This window comes from Strix aluco, chromosome 2, assembly GCF_031877795.1.
Source record: "Strix aluco isolate bStrAlu1 chromosome 2, bStrAlu1.hap1, whole genome shotgun sequence".
NCBI classification, from domain to species: domain Eukaryota; kingdom Metazoa; phylum Chordata; class Aves; order Strigiformes; family Strigidae; genus Strix; species Strix aluco.
This window is the reverse complement of record NC_133932.1, coordinates 52,027,852-52,044,694: the sequence shown is the minus strand read 5'-3', so window position 1 is coordinate 52,044,694 and position 16,843 is coordinate 52,027,852. Positions and strand designations below refer to the sequence as shown.

Below are 16,843 nucleotides of genomic sequence, written 5' to 3'. Positions count from 1 at the left end.
TGTTGGTGCAGTTATAGCAAACTCTACCACCTGAGAATTGTGACTGTTGGCCTTTATTGCATGTATTAAATATGCAACGTTGTATGGGAAATTCATGATAAAATTCTTTTTAAATAACTGTTTGCTCAACTGAGAGCTTGGTTCCTGGGAAAGCAACAGCCAGTTTGTAGAGAATAATAACAAAACGAGCATCACTCCCTTTTGTTGCATTGTTTTCTCTCAAGACTGTAAGAAAGAAACAATATCTATTCACTTCTTCATGGTTTTTGTTTCTTCTGCATGTAAATGAAATGTCACTGCAAGAAAGGATAAATGAATAATCTGCTCCTATCCATGTGCCAATTTCTGCACTTTTCAGCTAGGCGAAACTCTCGTTGATTTTTTCCTGTTTAAAGGCTCTTCTAAAATGCTGTGATAGTATCTTGCCCCATGTATTTACATTTATACCTGTCTAAACCATATGGATATTGCTACTTACTCAGTGTCCTTTTGCCATCCACTTCCACTGATGCTTACATCAAATTTATTCCTACTTGGCTCTTAGTGTCAGTGCCTTGATACAGATGTGGTGGGCAAGCAGCTCTTTCCTGCTGAGGCTGTGCTACACTGGTTAGCCATCAAACCAGCAGTAGCTGCCTGTACGCCCAGCTGATACAGTGAGTCATAGGCGGTCCTAGAGAAGACATGTAGGACTTGGCACTTCATGTGGTTTCCAGCAGAACAGATCAGACTGCTCTGATCTGCGCTGGAGGGCCAGCCTGACACCGAGCCAGCTAGTTCGTGGGACCAAAAAAGGAAGCCAAGACCATCTGGCTGCTGCCTTCAAGTGTTTGTCTCTGGCCTGGATCACTTCACAACCCCTTTAGGAGTCTCCGGAAAAAACACTTAGGTGGCCCAAACTTCGGCATTTCCCCTCATTTTTACAGGAAAAATGTCAAAAAAATGGTATATTCTTGTGAATGAGACCTGCTGCTTATTTGTATTCAGAGTCATATATGCTTGTTTTACCTGGTAAATCACATTTTCTCCTATATTTTACCTTAGTGACTTGGTGGAGTCTAGTTTAGCTTCCCAAAACAAAATCTCTATTATAGACCATAATGTGCGTGTCAGAAAAAAAGGGCTTGGCTTCCACATCCATGCCTGATTTGTAAAGGTTGATATTAGAAAATTCCATCTTTTTAGCTGAGTGAAATTAGCCTTAAACTTTTGGATACAATGAACAAAAACCTCTTGTACTCTAACATTTCTGTTACAAGCAGAAGATTAGGGAGAAAAATATTATGATGAGTACTGAAGAAACCCAGAAGACAAGTGAGTTATGATGTTGTACTGGGTCTGGCTGAGCCGGAATTGGTTTTCCCCTGTAGCAGCCCTCATGGTGCTGTGTTTTATGTTGGGAGCTGGCAGGGTGTTGATAGCACACTGGTGTTGTGGCTACTGCTGAGTAGTGCTTACACAGCACCAAGGCTCTTTCCAACATTTCCCCCCCCACAGTGGGACGGGGTGGGCAAGATCTTGGGAGGGGACACAACCAGGACAGCTGACCCAAACTGACCAAAGGGATATTCCAGACCATATGACGTCTACTCAAGTATAAAGCTGGGAGAAAGGAGGAAGGGGGTGGGGTCACCCTTGGTCCTCCGAGGCAACCACTACGCGTATCGGAGCCCTGCTTCCTGAGAAGGCCCGACATCGCCTGTTCATGGGAAGTAGAGAATAAATCTGTTTTCTTTTTTGCTTCCGCGCGCGGACCTTTGCTTTGCTTTGCTTATATTAAAACTGCTTTTGTTTTACCCACAAGGGTTGTGGTGGTGGTTTTTTTTTTTTCCTATCTTGTTTTCTTTCCCCTCTTTGCCCTGTTGAGAAAAAAAAGGGGAAGGGGGGGAAGTGACAGAGCGACTTGGCGGGTACCTGGCATTTAGCCAAGGTCAAACCACCTCAGATGTCTGATTTCAGGCATGTAAGATTATGGACTGCTGTCCTTACCGAAGCAAAGTTCAAGATTAAAGTTTATTATAAATTGTTCAATCTTCTCTCACATACCATATGATGAGAAACATCGAAAAGAAGGCAGATCTCAGTAAAAAGAGTAACTACATCATGTTAGTGCGTGAAACTGGTTACTTGTGAGAAGCACTGTAGGAAAAAGAAATTGATTTTGTGTGGGTTATATCAGAAAATCCACAGTTCTTTGCTCAGATTTGCCACAGCAGTGGTTCTGTCTATGCCTTCTCACAAAAATTGAACATGTATTACATCACTTACAATCTGGCCTCATATTAAAATGACAAGATACACTGATAGAAAAAAATTGTTTTAATTGCTAGCATATGTTACTGGAAATTAATTTCATTATTTTAAAGAGTTAAAGCATTACCCAGTTATTTATCTTAATTTTTAACTTGTAGCACCACTGCCTTCTATCCTGGAACCAGTTACAGGCATAGGAGGATAATTAAGGATCACAAAAGCCATTGACAGTATCTGGAGTAGCAACACTGATAGCATATTTTCTACCCTTTAGACAACAGCGTCACATCTTGAACTTCAGTTCAAGGTATCCTTATAGCTATGATGGTGGGATGTACTCCTGACACAACAATATGGGAAGATCCATATACAAACTGTGAGTTTTGGCAGAGTTTTAAGCATCAAAGATTCAGAAGATCAGCTTGATTGCCTGTCATGAACCATGAAGCAGGTCTTTCAGATGTTACATCAGAAATCCTCTGGACCTTCCTTCTGAACTACAAAGCTCCAAGTCTTTGACTACACAGGCAAGCACCAAGGCCTAACAGAAGACCTGTAGAATGCAACAGCAACAGATCTTCAAGCTATACACATTTCAGGAATTCCTAGTATTCAACTAGTTCAGTTTGAGCCTCACTGAGTGCTCATTTGTGGCCTGAATGCATTAGGTGTGCTCCTGGAGCACCTCTGCCAGTTGAGCTTCATCCAAAAGGGATCTACTTCATGCACTCCCAACACCACTCCACACTGTGAATCAAAGCACTGTAAGCAGAGATGATGACAGCATTTACTTCAACAATGCATCCCTGATCCAAACTAAAACATTTAAGTGCCCTGAGGCTCATGAAACAGTCTGTGTGGAACGACAAACGAAAATGAGGAGCCTGATTTTTATGCACTGCAGTACCTTAAGTTCTCTTATCTGTGTGGTTTATTTTAAGGTTCATATCCTTACAAAAGAAATATACTTTTGGTTAGTGTTAGATTAGCAATACCCAGCCATTGCTGAGTGCTACTGCATGTTATGTCCAGTGGGCTTCGTAACATTTTTCTAATTTAAACAACCATTGAAGTATACCAAGAAAATGGGAGCTGAGTTCAAGCATCCATAACTTGCAGAACTGCATTTTACCATGATGTGTGTGATATTCGATGTTTGCCTGAAAGTGGCAGCTGAAAGTGCTTTAGTTTTTAACTGTATTTTTAATTTGTGTAAGCAAAGCTGGAAAGCGCAAGGCACCAGCAATAGAATCTGCAAACTGAGATTATGATTTTGTAAAGGTTGGAGAAATGCTTGAGTGCTGGAGACATTTTCACCGTTTCAGGAGCTGGTCTGAGAATAAAGGAGATACTGATTTTTAACATCCCTGCTGTCCATCCATCCATCCATCCATCCATCCATCCATCCATCCATCCATCCATCCATCCATCCATCCATCCATCCATCCAAAGCAGTAGCAGCTCTTACTGCCCTTCTCCGCCCCCCCCCCCCGCCCCTCGTTCCGCACACGGGTGACTAACGGCTCTGCGTGCCGGGGGCGTGGACCAGTTTCACTGTCAAAAAAAAAAAAAAAGGCCCATCCATTAGGAGAAATCCCCCCGAACGAGGAGCCACCTGCCCCACTCCCCGTCCAGGGAAGGCCACGGCCCTGCCGAAGGCTGAGCCCCGCACCTCCACCTGCCCCCGCTGCCAGCAGCGGAGGTGTCACTGTTGCCGCCTCTCCTACAGCCGGACCCCTCCGCGGCCACCGACCGCCGCTGCCCCGACGCGACCCACGGAGCCCCGTCCCCATCGCCGCCCGCAGCCCCGCGCCCGTTGCTCGGCAGCTGCGAGTCAACCGAACCTGACGCGAGAGAGGGCGGTGCCGAAGCTACGGGCGGTGCCATCGGGGGAGGGACAAAGGAGAAGGCTCACGGCTAGCGCCTATTGGTCGAGGAGGGTGTGGGCGCGGCCCGGGGTCGCTCCTTCCTGTGCTACTGGTGGGAGGAGGTGTCATTGCAGGCTTGGGGGCGGGGCTGGGCGGCTAGTGGTGTCGGTTGAGCGCCGCGCTAGGGAGGGACCGCGGCGGGCGGGGGAGCGGAGTGAGGGGGCGGTGGCGGGCGAGTGAGCGCGCGCCGCCGGGTGTAACGAGAGCAGCGGCAGCGCCGGAGCGGAGGTAGGGCAGCTGCGCCGGGCCGGGCCAGGCGAGCGCCGGGAGGCCGCCCCTTGCCCTCCGCCGCCCTTACCTGTCACCTCCCGGCTGCTGGGTTCTCGCTGCCGCGGCGGGGCAGCCCCGCGCCTCGGCTCCCGTCCCTTCCCCCCCGCCCCCCCCCGGCCAGCCGCACGACCCCCGCTGCTCGCCACCCACCCCCCTCCCCGCTGCCGCCGCAGCCGAGCGGCCGCCGCCCACCCTCCCCCCATCCCGCCGGGAGCCGTTTCCTGACGCTGCCGCGGCGGGCGCGGGGCCGGTGGGTGCCTCTGCCGGCGGGCAGCGCCGCGCCGCGCCCCACTCCGCAGCCCAGGTGCGCCCGGCCGGCGGCGGGGCGAGGCGGCCGTGCCCGGCGGGGTCGGGCGGCGGCGCGATGTCCGCTCGCTGCCCCGCTCGGAGCGGGCAGAGCCCGCGGGCGCGGCCCCTCCGCGGTCCCGCCGGTCGCGGTTTCACTGAGGTGCCCGCGGGGGGGGGGGGGGGGGCGGCCGCCTGTGGGATTCCGCCCGTGTTCGTTGTCGTGGCTCGCTCGCCCCTCTTCATCCCTGATACCGGCTTCCGCCTCGCGGGAAGGGCTCGGGGCTTTTTCTAAAAAGATACTCTTTAGATTATTATGATTTGGGGGAGGGAGTGTTTCTCTGGGGTTTTTTTGTGTGGTGGGTTTGGTTTTTTTTTTTGGTTTGGTGTATTTAATCAGTCGCACTATTGCTGGGCTTGTGCATTTTCTGTGCCAGTTATGAGAAAATACACTAGTTGTTATCGGGTAGGTCGGTGGTGATGGAGAGCATCAGAGGGGACAACACCCAGGAGAGGAGGCTGTTCCTCAGTTGGAGCCGCTAGGAAGAAGAGGGATGCCGGGATTCCCGTTGCTGGGCTATTCCTTGATTCCGTTCTCACATTTCATCTTTTATATTGGTCGGTGAGCAGGGAAAAGTGGGTTGCTATCCTTGGCCTTGAGCGTATGGAAGGGAAAAGGGATTTTTTTTTCAAGCAAGGTTTTGTGTGTTTGCGGCAATGCCTCTTCTTGGGCTGGAGGAGCAAGCAGCTCTCTTCCTATTCCATTCTCTTCAGCGTATGTGAGGGCTCTGCGTGCAGTTGCTGCTGTTGAACTACTCCAGCCTCTCTCAGAGATCCTCCTCCTGTCTGCATCGTGTACTGCCTACCATTGCTGCGGCAGGTAGCAGTCTGAAACAGCAACAGCGTGAAACTGCCATAGTGAAATTAGTAATGATCATGCAAATTCCTCTGTGCTCTGCTCTGAGTGAGGGAAGCTATTACCTGACTTCTCAGTAGACTTGTCAAGGTGGTAATACATTGGTCACAGGCGTGTCTGGAAGAGTTCTTATTTATGGCAAATACATATCTATTTAGCAAAGCTTTGGAATGTCTCAAATAGGCTGTTAGAAAATATAAAACAGAGGAAGGCTAGGAAGATCCATTGGCATGCTGATAGATGCAGATCGTGAATGGCCTTCAGGTTCTGCAGTATTGCAGAAGAGAAGTTTTAAATAGTCCAGTTAGTTTCTTTTATTGTCCTCATGCCTCTCTGCTGTTTTTCAGAGAGGTGTTGAGCACCCCCAGCTTCCAATATATGAATGATCAAGTTGTATATTGCCAGTTGATAATGGTTTCTTGGCTAGTACAATCTACAGTTCCCACTTCATTTTACTATCAGTGAGGACACTTAACTATTTTTGTCCTAGATCACAGTGTGTGTCAGATCTAATGTTTCAAGTAGTCTGTTGGGTTTGCTTAAAACAACATGATCTTTAAGATTTTTCTTGTCTTTGTGTGTGTGCTGACTTAACAGTGAAGAGATCTGCAGATGAAAAAAAAGGCAAGCTTTTTATAAAAATATACCTGCCTGTAGTAGAAACACAAAGCGCCATTTTAATAGGCGGATTGAATAATAAAAGTATTGGCTTTTTCTATTGTACAGACTTAAATACTACCTCTAGTTGTGTGGGTGTTTGAGATTTCTCTCAATTTGCTCATTTGGCAATAGGAGGGAAAATCTTCCCCTTTGTACTTCTGGCAAGATGTTCTTCAAGGAGAGAGCTCTCTGCTTAAAGAAGCCTCTGCATTGAATAATTCTCAGGAGTGTGGCCTTGTTTGTCAGTATTTACCTAAAACTGTAGCATTTAGGGATTTAAATCAAAATTGTATCAAAATCTTTGTCACAATGTTTTAGCCCCTTAGGTTCTTCTGGCATGCAGAAAAATTGGATGATATATTACGGTGGTGTAAGATCATAGTTTATAGGAAAGGGGAGAAATTTAAAGCTGTAGCAATCACGTGCTGCAAGGTGCAAGTGCCATACCGTATTTTGGAACTAGATCTTTTGAATTAACTTCAGACAGTGCTTAGATCTGCAGCTGAAAGCAGTTATCATCATTCAAAAATACACATGTAAAAAATACTTGCATTATGCCAGATTTTTAATTTTAATTGAATGTTGACAATTTTAATGAATCTGATCTATTTGTTGTTTTATGTTAAAGATTTTTTTCTTAATGTTTTAGACTTGAACTTTATGGAAGCTGAAACTAGAAATTTGTTTTCATTCCTTTTGTCTGACTTCAAAATGAGAGTCATAACAAACCTGTTAGTGTTGTAGCGGATCTCCTCTGGCTTAGTTTTCAAAACTTGAAGTGTTGAAACAAATTGCAGATCCATTTCAATGTTCTCATAAATCCATTCAGTTTAGTTTAATAATAATGAGAAGAAAATACACTTTGAGATTCAATTACTGAAATGTTTACTGTAGCTCTATATTCCTAACAAACCCCTTGAAAATATCAATTTCGTAAGCCTTTTGTACTAGTGGAATAGCTACAGGAAAATGTAAAAAATTCTGTGGTCAGTATGGAGAGAACTTCTTGTAAAGGCGTTTGGGCTAGTCTGGAAACTATTATTGGAGCACTGGTATAGTTACCACTGTGTTCCAGTATTTAAAGGGTGGCTCCAAAGAAGATGGAGACTCCCTTTTTAGAAGGAGCCACAAGGAAAAAAAACAGGGGTAGTGGGTACAAGTTACTCCTGGGGAGATTCTTACTGGACACAAGAGGAAAATTTTTCACGCCAAGAACAATCAACCACTGGAATAATCTCCCCAGGGAAGTGGTAGATTCACCAACATTGGGCACTTTTAAGATTCAGCTGGACAGGGTGCTGGGCCATCTGTCTAGACCATGCTTTTGCCACGAAAGGTTGGACCAGATGATGCCTGAGGTGCTTTCCAACCTGGTATTCTATGATTCTATGAGCTATAGTGCCAGCGTGGTTTGACACTCGCAGTGGCTATTTCTGTTGTATGAAGCAGGACTGTGTGAGTGGGAGAGCTAAGACTGCAAGTACAAGGTAGAATAAGAGAATAATTTCTGTATGCAGAAAACACCCTCTCTATATATAACGAAAAGTCAGCTCAGTGCTGTTATAAAAATAGCTATTTATAATACTGACTATATATGGATGCTCTTGAAAACCGTTCACATATAAGCATTAGCTTTCTCTCTGTACAAACACACAACACTCAGCAGTGGAAATCTGGAAAGAAAAAACCTAACCAGCAGTTTTCCTAGGTATTATTTAAGCTCTGGGTAAGATATTAATTCTTATTTATGAGAATTTTCATGAGGTTATATGCTTAATCTGAGCAGAGCATGAAGATGGGTCATGAAACAGTAATGAGAGGGAGCTACCCTGAATATGTGTTGACATGGAAGATAAATGACTTCATTGTGAACTATGTGCTCATCATGTGAACGGAACAAGAATGGCTTGCATTTGTCAGAACTTCTATTTGAGAATTTTAAACAGTTTTAGCCCTACTCATGAGCTAAACCTAGCAACTTTAGATTTTTATCTTGATTTTTTTACATGAGAACATCAAGGCATGAGAATGGTCAGTGACTTGTTATCACTGAAGAATGTATGTAATAAAATGAGTAATAGAGTTTATTTCTTGGATCCAAATTCTGTATTTAACTATAATACTTTAGTATCTAGATGGAGATTTATTTGTGAATGTAACACCAACTTTCTGCATCAGAAGCATTAAGAATTAATTGCATAATATAAATTAAAATGAGCATTAAAACAATACATAAGTAAACTGAGGAAATTGCTGTTACAACATCAGCCCTTTTGCCGAGTCTGTGCAGTTTCATAATATTAAATATGGATGAAGGAAAAAGTTGAACTTCTGAATGTTCACAACACTAATGTATTCAGCTTTTAAAAATAAGGTTTTTTTATTTAGAATGTGATAATGTATTTCTTTGTCACTGTGTTAAATAAGATATTTTAGCATAGCAGAAATAATTGTGTTAAATATCTTGATGAAATTGCAATGAAAGAGCAAAGTAAATTGAAAAGTTTCTACATGTCTTAAACTCTGTTGCTATAGAAATATTGCGGGGTTTTTTTTTAACTCCCTTCTCTGAGGCAACCATGAGAATGTCGTAGGAATAGGCTAGTCTTCAGACAACTTCCATGCCTGTTTCCTTTGAGCAAAATAGCTTTCAGAAATTAATGTATGGGCTCTTAAGCTAGAGTTGTGTTCTGCTTCTCAGTTTGTATTTTCATAAGTTGATACCTAAGTTATGTTTAGTTGCTGTGGAGTTAAAATAATATATTGCTGTGTCTTAAAATGAGGAAAATTGGTATGGAGTAAGATGTTACAGTTAATTTATGGTGACTTTCTGTGATACTGAAGTGTTTAGGTCTCCAGAAGCTTTTAATTCTAGCTTTAGTGCAAATACATCTATTTTTTTAACATTACTGCAGAAGATATGTTAGTATGTTCCAGTTTGGCTTCAAATTTGTATTTCTAATCTAAACTGGTTGAACCTCATAGTGTTGGACTTGCCTGTTAATGTTTTGAAAATGAATCCTTTAGTAGATTTATTTTTAACAATAGGATAACTTAATTTAACACTGACACTTATTTTGGAAAAAGAAGATAATATTGCTGTGGGTGACATTCACAAGAAATACTTGCCTGGCAATATTTTAAAAAAGAGGGCGAGAAAGCTCCCTAACCAAAAGCCAAATTTCTTCTCTGAAAAAAAACAAAATGAGAATCAACTGAATCCTCATTATGCCAGCCACATAGAGCTCCATTATTTTGGTGAATTGTATCACTGTCTCTGTTAACCTTTTCTTACAGATGACTATAGAAATACAGATGTTAATGGTAACATGCTGCTTCATTCAACTGAAGGAAACGGAGGATGTGACTGCGAGGTTCAGTAGAATAAAATATTTATTCAACTGTTAAGTATAAAAAAAATAGTAATTCTTGGAGCTTGAATATGAAAACAACTTTTTTCATCCCCTCCTCCACTTTTCATCATAATTAGGTGTCAGTGTTTAAAGTCATCATGTATTGTAGGAACTGTACATTTCTTAGTGAATTCAGAGAAATGGTTAACACTTACAATGACTTACTTGTAGGAGAGAATTCTTACTTAGCTTAGTTCCTTACAACTATATTTTGGTTGATCTGACAACTAATTGTGAAGCCTTTGTGGGGAAACCCTTAGTTTTCAAACTCAGAAGTTGTAGTCTTGAAATGGATCTTTTTTACATTCCTACTGAATTGATAATTATCTGGGGTAACTATCTGGCATAGGATCACTCGGAGTTTTTCATTATGTTTGGTTTACTTTGAGTGACCTTGGTGCTTATGAAGTGAGCAGCTACTCAGCTGTGAAGTCCCACTTACACGTGAAGTAAGTGAATAGCTACTTGAATGTACATCAGTTCAATGCTTTGTATTCTCATCCGTTTCTGACCTTGAGAAGATAGATCTTTGTTTGGCCTATATGTGATAGACTGGTTGACATTTTAACTTGTTGGAGCACTGATTTCATGGCCACAAAATAACTGCCAGCTGGTAACTTTTTTTAAGCCTTGTACCAGCAAGTGGGACTTTGTACTTACATATTTATCTTTAAAGCATAGAAACTTTTGGATTAAACTTGAGAGCACAGTAAATTTGTGTTTATAAGTTTCCTACTTGTTGCTACATTTCCTAATCTTAAGAAGGTCGTATTTATTTTTTTGTGTAATTTGCACCTCACAAACTCCCTGTGCCTACTGACACATCAGCACTATGCTGGTGTTGGTAGAGCTGACGGTCCAGCGTGCCCTGAGTGTTGCAGACTCACAATGCTTGGTGGTGTGTGCTGCTCTTTTTCTGTCCTCTCCCTTTCCATCTGGATGACATTTCTAGCTAATGGTGAAGAGGAAACTGTGTTTTGATGGGAGTCCTCTAGTAGATAAGCTTCAGAAGCTTGCTGGAAGGATTTGGATATTACTTTCTGCTGGCTCTTACCAGACATACTGAAATTTGTTGTATCTTGCGTGCTGCAGCATATCATATTAATTGCTGGTTGATCAGAGCAGTTCTCTGTGAATAAATGTTATTGAGTTTGGTTGTTCCGCATCTTCCAAGATGGTGGGGTTTTTTATAGATTGCATTGTTGGCTGTTATCTGAAATGGTAATAGCAAAACTGAGGTGTATGGAAGGTGGGGATATGTCATAGCTTTTCATAAAACTCTTCTTAACAGAGCTATTACAGTTGTTCTAAATTCCTGTAACCTGCTACATTCAGTAAAAACTTTACAGTAGCTGAAAACAAACTGCAGGAAAAGTTTCTGCTTCTGTTTTTTATTTTGAACACTTGGCAGCACTTTGTTTATTCCCTGGAGTCATTCAAGCCCTCTCTACAAATATTTGTGCACATGTAATAAGTTAAACATATGTTTAACTTCAGTTGTATTGCTTATGGGGAAGTGTATGCAGGACGGGGGCCCATCCGACTTCAGTTTTTATGTGACCCCCTTCAGAGGTGAAGAAATCTTAAAACTCATGTAGTGTATGAAACTGGTTTTGATCTCACATCTTAATTGATATTTCAAGTTCATGTTGTTCAAAATAGTTGGTAGATGTACTGGCAGCTCTTAAGTGTTGTTGGAATATACTTTGGGGATGAAAAACAGGGGATGGGCATAGATTTATGGTAATTTAGAACAAGTTTGCTTTCTGTTATGTACTATTTGTGATCAAAAAAAGTTTAATTTGCTTATGGGTTACTTATGTATAGAACGATTCATCCAAAAGGTAAAGCTGTTTATTAGTCAAAGAGTAGGCAATTGTCATAGTGACAATCGATGTTAATAACTTTCAGTTGTGAACCTCAGAATGTGCACTTTAATTTATCCTTTTTTTATTGCAAGATGAGTGTTCAATGAAGTGAGGCTGAATCTATTAATAAACATAGGGTTACCCCTTCCCAACTTTCTGCTGCTGTTTTTAATATGATTGCTTAGGGTATTTTGAAGTGATAATTAACATCAAGGGTGGAAGGGGAACCTCAGGAGGCTGTGTAGTTAGATGTTCTGCTCAAAAGCAGTATTTTCCTAAAATATATATTTATTCCTGAAATGTCACTAGGAAAAGTTGTGTAAAATTGAATTATTCTTCTTTTTCCAGGGCACTCCCCCCCCATCCCTGCTCAACTCATTTTAATGACACTGCTTCTTCTGAGCACTTTACAAGAGAATACCAGCTAAAAGGACGCAAAGGTCTTTGGTGCAAGCAGGTGTTTTTTTCTCCATTTGACACTGATCCCCCCCCCCCCTTTTTTGTTTCTACTCTTAATCTGCCACATCCACAATGTTGCCATCTGGTTGTTTGCTTAACCTCTGCAAAAATACTTTCAGTCTTCCTTGCCTTGCTTGTCAGACAACACTGGAGTTGCAGTATCCCTGAATACACCACTCCAGACATGCACACATAGTGTGCTGTTACCTACCTACATCTATAGGCTTAAAAAAAAAACCAAACAAAAAACCAAAAAAAAAAACCCCTCAAAATTCCTCACCTTAACTAATTCTTGTATGAAAACACATACAGTAAGTCTATGCTCGTTTCAGAAGTTTCATGCTTTAAAAACTTGAGTCTACCTTATGGACCTCTTCACACTTTCCTGATCCATCTGTTCATCTAGCACAGCTTCTTCTCTATCCCTTCACACAATCTTAGGCTGTTGAAATGCAAGACGCCTTTGCAGATCCTTTAATTGGTAGTAGTCTTTATTTTTACTTCTCTAGATCTTTTTGTATTCTTTTTTTTAAAAAAAGAACCCACAAAAAAAAAAAAACCACCAAAAACCCCACCCCAAAATCTTGTCTCTTCTTTCTCCTTTTTTTGTTGGCATTATTATTACGAAGGATGTTTTAAATTACATGCCATTATAATGTTTTTATGCAACCATTCTTTTTCTGCTTAACTGTGAAATCTTGTTTGGGTACAGTTTGTGTTTCAAGACAGTTATTTATGGAGTGCTGTAGCTGTACATCGTGATGTACAGCCAGTAATGTGTTGATCCGGTGAGCCTATAGACTAAAGCTACTACTTTATGCAGTATTGCCTATTATAAAACAGAAAACCTTGAATTGGGGTGTGGCTAGTACTGATGAAATGCTTTGTGGAACAGGTGGGACTTCAAAGTTTTATTTTAGTTTGAGGGAAGGTTGCTTATGCAATTGTTCCATCTGTCCATCCATCTGTCCATTAGCCTGTTCTCCCACCCTGCCAGTAACTTCTGAACCACTTGCTCAATTCCTAGTCAACTTTAGCAGAGGGGCAGGGTTCTCCAGCTCTGACACAGACATACAGGTCTTAAGGAAACAGGCAGATGGTCAGGGAAGAGACTGGGCAAGAAACAGAGGGAACTCTGTTCTATGTCTCTGTGGTCAGCCTGCCATGACATTTGCTGGCTTTTGCCAAGCTAGTGTAGTATGGAAAGCGAGAAACATGAAGCTGAGATGATAGGTTATTGCGTTGTGCATAATGAGGTGGGTGTCACAGGGGCAATAATTTGAGGATGTTATTCTAGGAGGGAAGTAAGGGTACGCTCATGGGTGGATGTGGGACCCAGAGTGATTGTGGGAGACCTGTTTGAGAGTGCCTGATGTAGGTTATGCAGAAGTATAACTTAGGTTTTTAAAGAATTCCCAATCTTTAAAGGAATTGGGGGAAGAGCTGCTCAGTTTAAACCTATCATAAAGAGCAGGGAAAAAGGAGAGGATTGTAGGTGGAATAGAAAACATGTCATCTGATGTACGTGGGTAAGAGGTTGTACATATCCTACAAAGTCAGTGACAGAAATATGAACTTGATGCAGGAAGAAGAGTGGCAGCCAACCAGGAGGAACTTCAAACATAGAATCTCATATATAGAATGGAGGGGGATTAGAGAGAAAAGAGGTGCTGTAGCACAGCAAAATGAATCTAAACCACTGAAATGTTTCTTGAAAAACTTCTGAGGCTGAAACATTCTGTTGAGTTTAGGATTTCAATAATTTTGCAATTTCAGCACAACAAATGGGTTGCTTGACTTTCTTTAAAAACTGTGCTGCTGCTATAAATAAAAACAGATTTCAGTATGAAGGTGACAGTGTGGGATGTCCACGGTAGTAGTAACAAAACAGTATTTTCAGAAGGTGAACCTTGACTGTGCTTTCCTAACAAAAGAACTGTTACTGTCATTTGGAGATCATTAAATCTGTTTCAGTAAATTCTATACACACTGACATTTTAGTTACCTAAAGCTCTGTGAGTGAACAGCATATTTGAGAAAAATCATGGCCTTACTTCTGTTAACCTAGTTGTTTTTTGGTTGCTTCTGCTGACTCAAATTATGTGATATAACTCACAGAAAAAAAAATCCATGCATATTTGTAATTAATGTCTTTGAAATTTAAGATTGATTAAAGTTTTGATACTGGGAGATGTTTGGTGGAGTTTTTTGTTGGTTTGGTGGGGATTTTTTGTGGGATAAAGCAAATTCGTTTAGACAAGTCACCATAAAATACAGTGACTAAAATTGTGTTGCAAATAATATGTATGGATGAGGGGAGATGGGAAGATATTTGTATTAAGGCCAAAGTCTGCTTGCCTTTGATCATACGAAGTACTGAACAGCCCTGGGAGGCTAGGAGGCCCATCCTGTATTTTTCCACACCAGTAAAATAGGTGACCTTTTGTTTGACTGTTCCAGTTATATTCACTTAAAATAACATTTCAGCTATTGTTGGCTATTTCACTGGAAATGGAATGGCAGATCAAGCATGTTAGCTTGCTGTTATTCAAAGAAATTAACAAAGAGGAAGTATGCTGTCCTTTTAAATAATGAGACTACATAAAGCTTCAATGCTAGTGAAAAAAGATTGTTCAATTATAGAAAATAGGAGTAAAACAGTTTTAGTAAATTTACCTTCTCACTCCAAAATCAGTGGCTTTTTAAAATACTAGTTCATACATTTTTAAATATCTCAGATTTTTAAAGAATTTATTAACAATGGTTGTAACTTTCACTTTGTGACTATCAAACTATTTTCTGGATTTTTCTTACATTGCTTAGGGTTTAATACAACTTCTTGCTCACTTCCTGGTTTTGATCATTAGTTTTAGTTTTGATCTTTTTTTTTACCTTGTGAAGTACAGCAATAGTTACAACAGAACGGTCCCCACCAAAAGACGTGCAAGCTGCCAGGCTCCATGCACCTTTACTATCCAACAGACATACATACCCCCAAATTAGGGGAATGACTTGTAGTGTAAAATGTACAAGGGTGACGGTGTAAAAAATAGGAGTGTGTTTTTATGCTGTCAAATCTTGAGGGTAGAGGCTGTATGATGGGACTCCCTGTCCTAATTTGTGTTTATGGAAGCTGCTGTACAGATAAATGACTGCTTTCGGTTTCTTCCACCTGTTGTGAATATAACTAATACTTAGAAAGGAAAATATGGGATCTTTCCTATCCTTAAAGCTGGTTTTGCATACAACATTGAGGAATTAAATAGTGGAAGCTGGCTTGCAGTAGTGGAATGAAAGCAGGGATGAAAATGAAACTATGTTCTTGGGCATATTTACAGATTTTTAATCTGTTGTGGAGCCCTGACACTGAGAGACCTGTGGGCTGGGTCTTATGGAAGGCCATGGGCCTTATGCTGGGCCATGGGATCAAGAAGGGTCTGGTATGAGGCTGTGGTGAGAGTTTGCTCTTGTGGATAGGGGTCCCGCTAGCCTTGAGTCTTCCTGCTCGAGGTGAAACACTGCCTGGGCAAGCTGTGCTGCCCAAGTGTGGTATTATTCAGTTGATAGTAGGCCCTGTGCTGCCCTGCTAATGTTTGAGCGGGTATGTCATGCTAAAGGTTTAAACCGGGGAGTTGTGTATTCAGTTTAGTGTGTGATATGACAGCTCTGTATGTAGCATATATATTTGTGCAGTGTTAATTTATGGGCTTTTTTAATGATTTCATGGCTCATTCATGTGTCTCAGGATGAAAATCCAATCTACCTGTAAAGCTGAAATAATTGGATTTTATTTCAGGTGCAATGATAGATGAAGATTAAAATGGACCTCTAGAATCAATTACGTTTGTGAGATGGATGGTGAATTTTCCCTAACTTCCTTTTCCTTGTCTGGTAGACTTTACCATTTTATTGAGGAACTGCAGGACAGATTAAAAGAAATTGTAGGCTTTCATATTCATTACATATGGCAGACTATGGTGGTGAAGTTCCTCTGCCGAAAACCAGAAATAAATTTGAACGTGATGTGAATTGCTTAATGTCTGCCAATGCCTGGTAGTTTTATAGAACAGATTTTCGTCATGATTCCACAGGAGAGGTGGCATTATAGTATGCTTTAACTTGGAGTTTAAATCTAGAAGCAAAATATTAAAAGGTGAAATTGTTTAACATGTAATAACACTTGCTGGAAAATACTTTTGTCTAGTTGCATTTTGCAAGCAAATTTTTGCTCATGTTTAGGTTCTATAGGGCTAGTGGTAGAAGAGCAGATGATGCTGGGCATATAAGTATTTGTAGGCTAGAGAAATTCCTGTGATCCTTGCTTTAAGATTGCCTCTAAGAGTACAAAAATGTACAAAACATACTATTAATGCTCTACAGTTTTATTATAAATCAGACTTAAATTATTTTTTACAAAATTAGATTTTAAATTACAAAAGCCTTATTTCATGCTCTACTTAATCTAGCTTGGCTAAAAATTAGCTCTTAGGGATGTCTTGCTGCTGTTTCTAGTATTACTGTATGCCGCTGATTCTCACATGGACCACTTCTGTAATCATTTACGATCTCTTATGTGGGACTGCCAATGGTGATGTATTGATATTGGGAAACCACTGACTTTTTTTTTTTTTTTTTAAAATACAAGGAATATACCTTTTGTGCCTTTGTGGAATGTTTAAGAAACAGAGCAAATTATACCATGCTAACAGTTTATTTTCTCCTGATTGTTTTTTTAGAAAACTGAAAGTGCTTGTACAAAGGCCACAGATTATACTGAAATTTTTGTCCTTT

At 41.2% G+C, this 16,843-nt stretch overlaps 1 protein-coding gene across 2 annotated transcripts in view; it reads left to right on the top strand.

The window, feature by feature from the left end:
* The first annotated feature begins 4,344 nt into the window (after window positions 1-4,344).
* CDKL5 (cyclin dependent kinase like 5) overlaps window positions 4,345-16,843 on the top strand; it is a 141,700-nt gene continuing 129,201 nt past the window's right edge. For both annotated transcript variants that reach the window (XM_074814713.1, XM_074814712.1), the window contains exon 1: window positions 4,345-4,409. The gene's annotated coding sequence lies outside the window, so the exon portion shown is untranslated. The remainder of the gene's footprint in view (window positions 4,410-16,843) is intronic.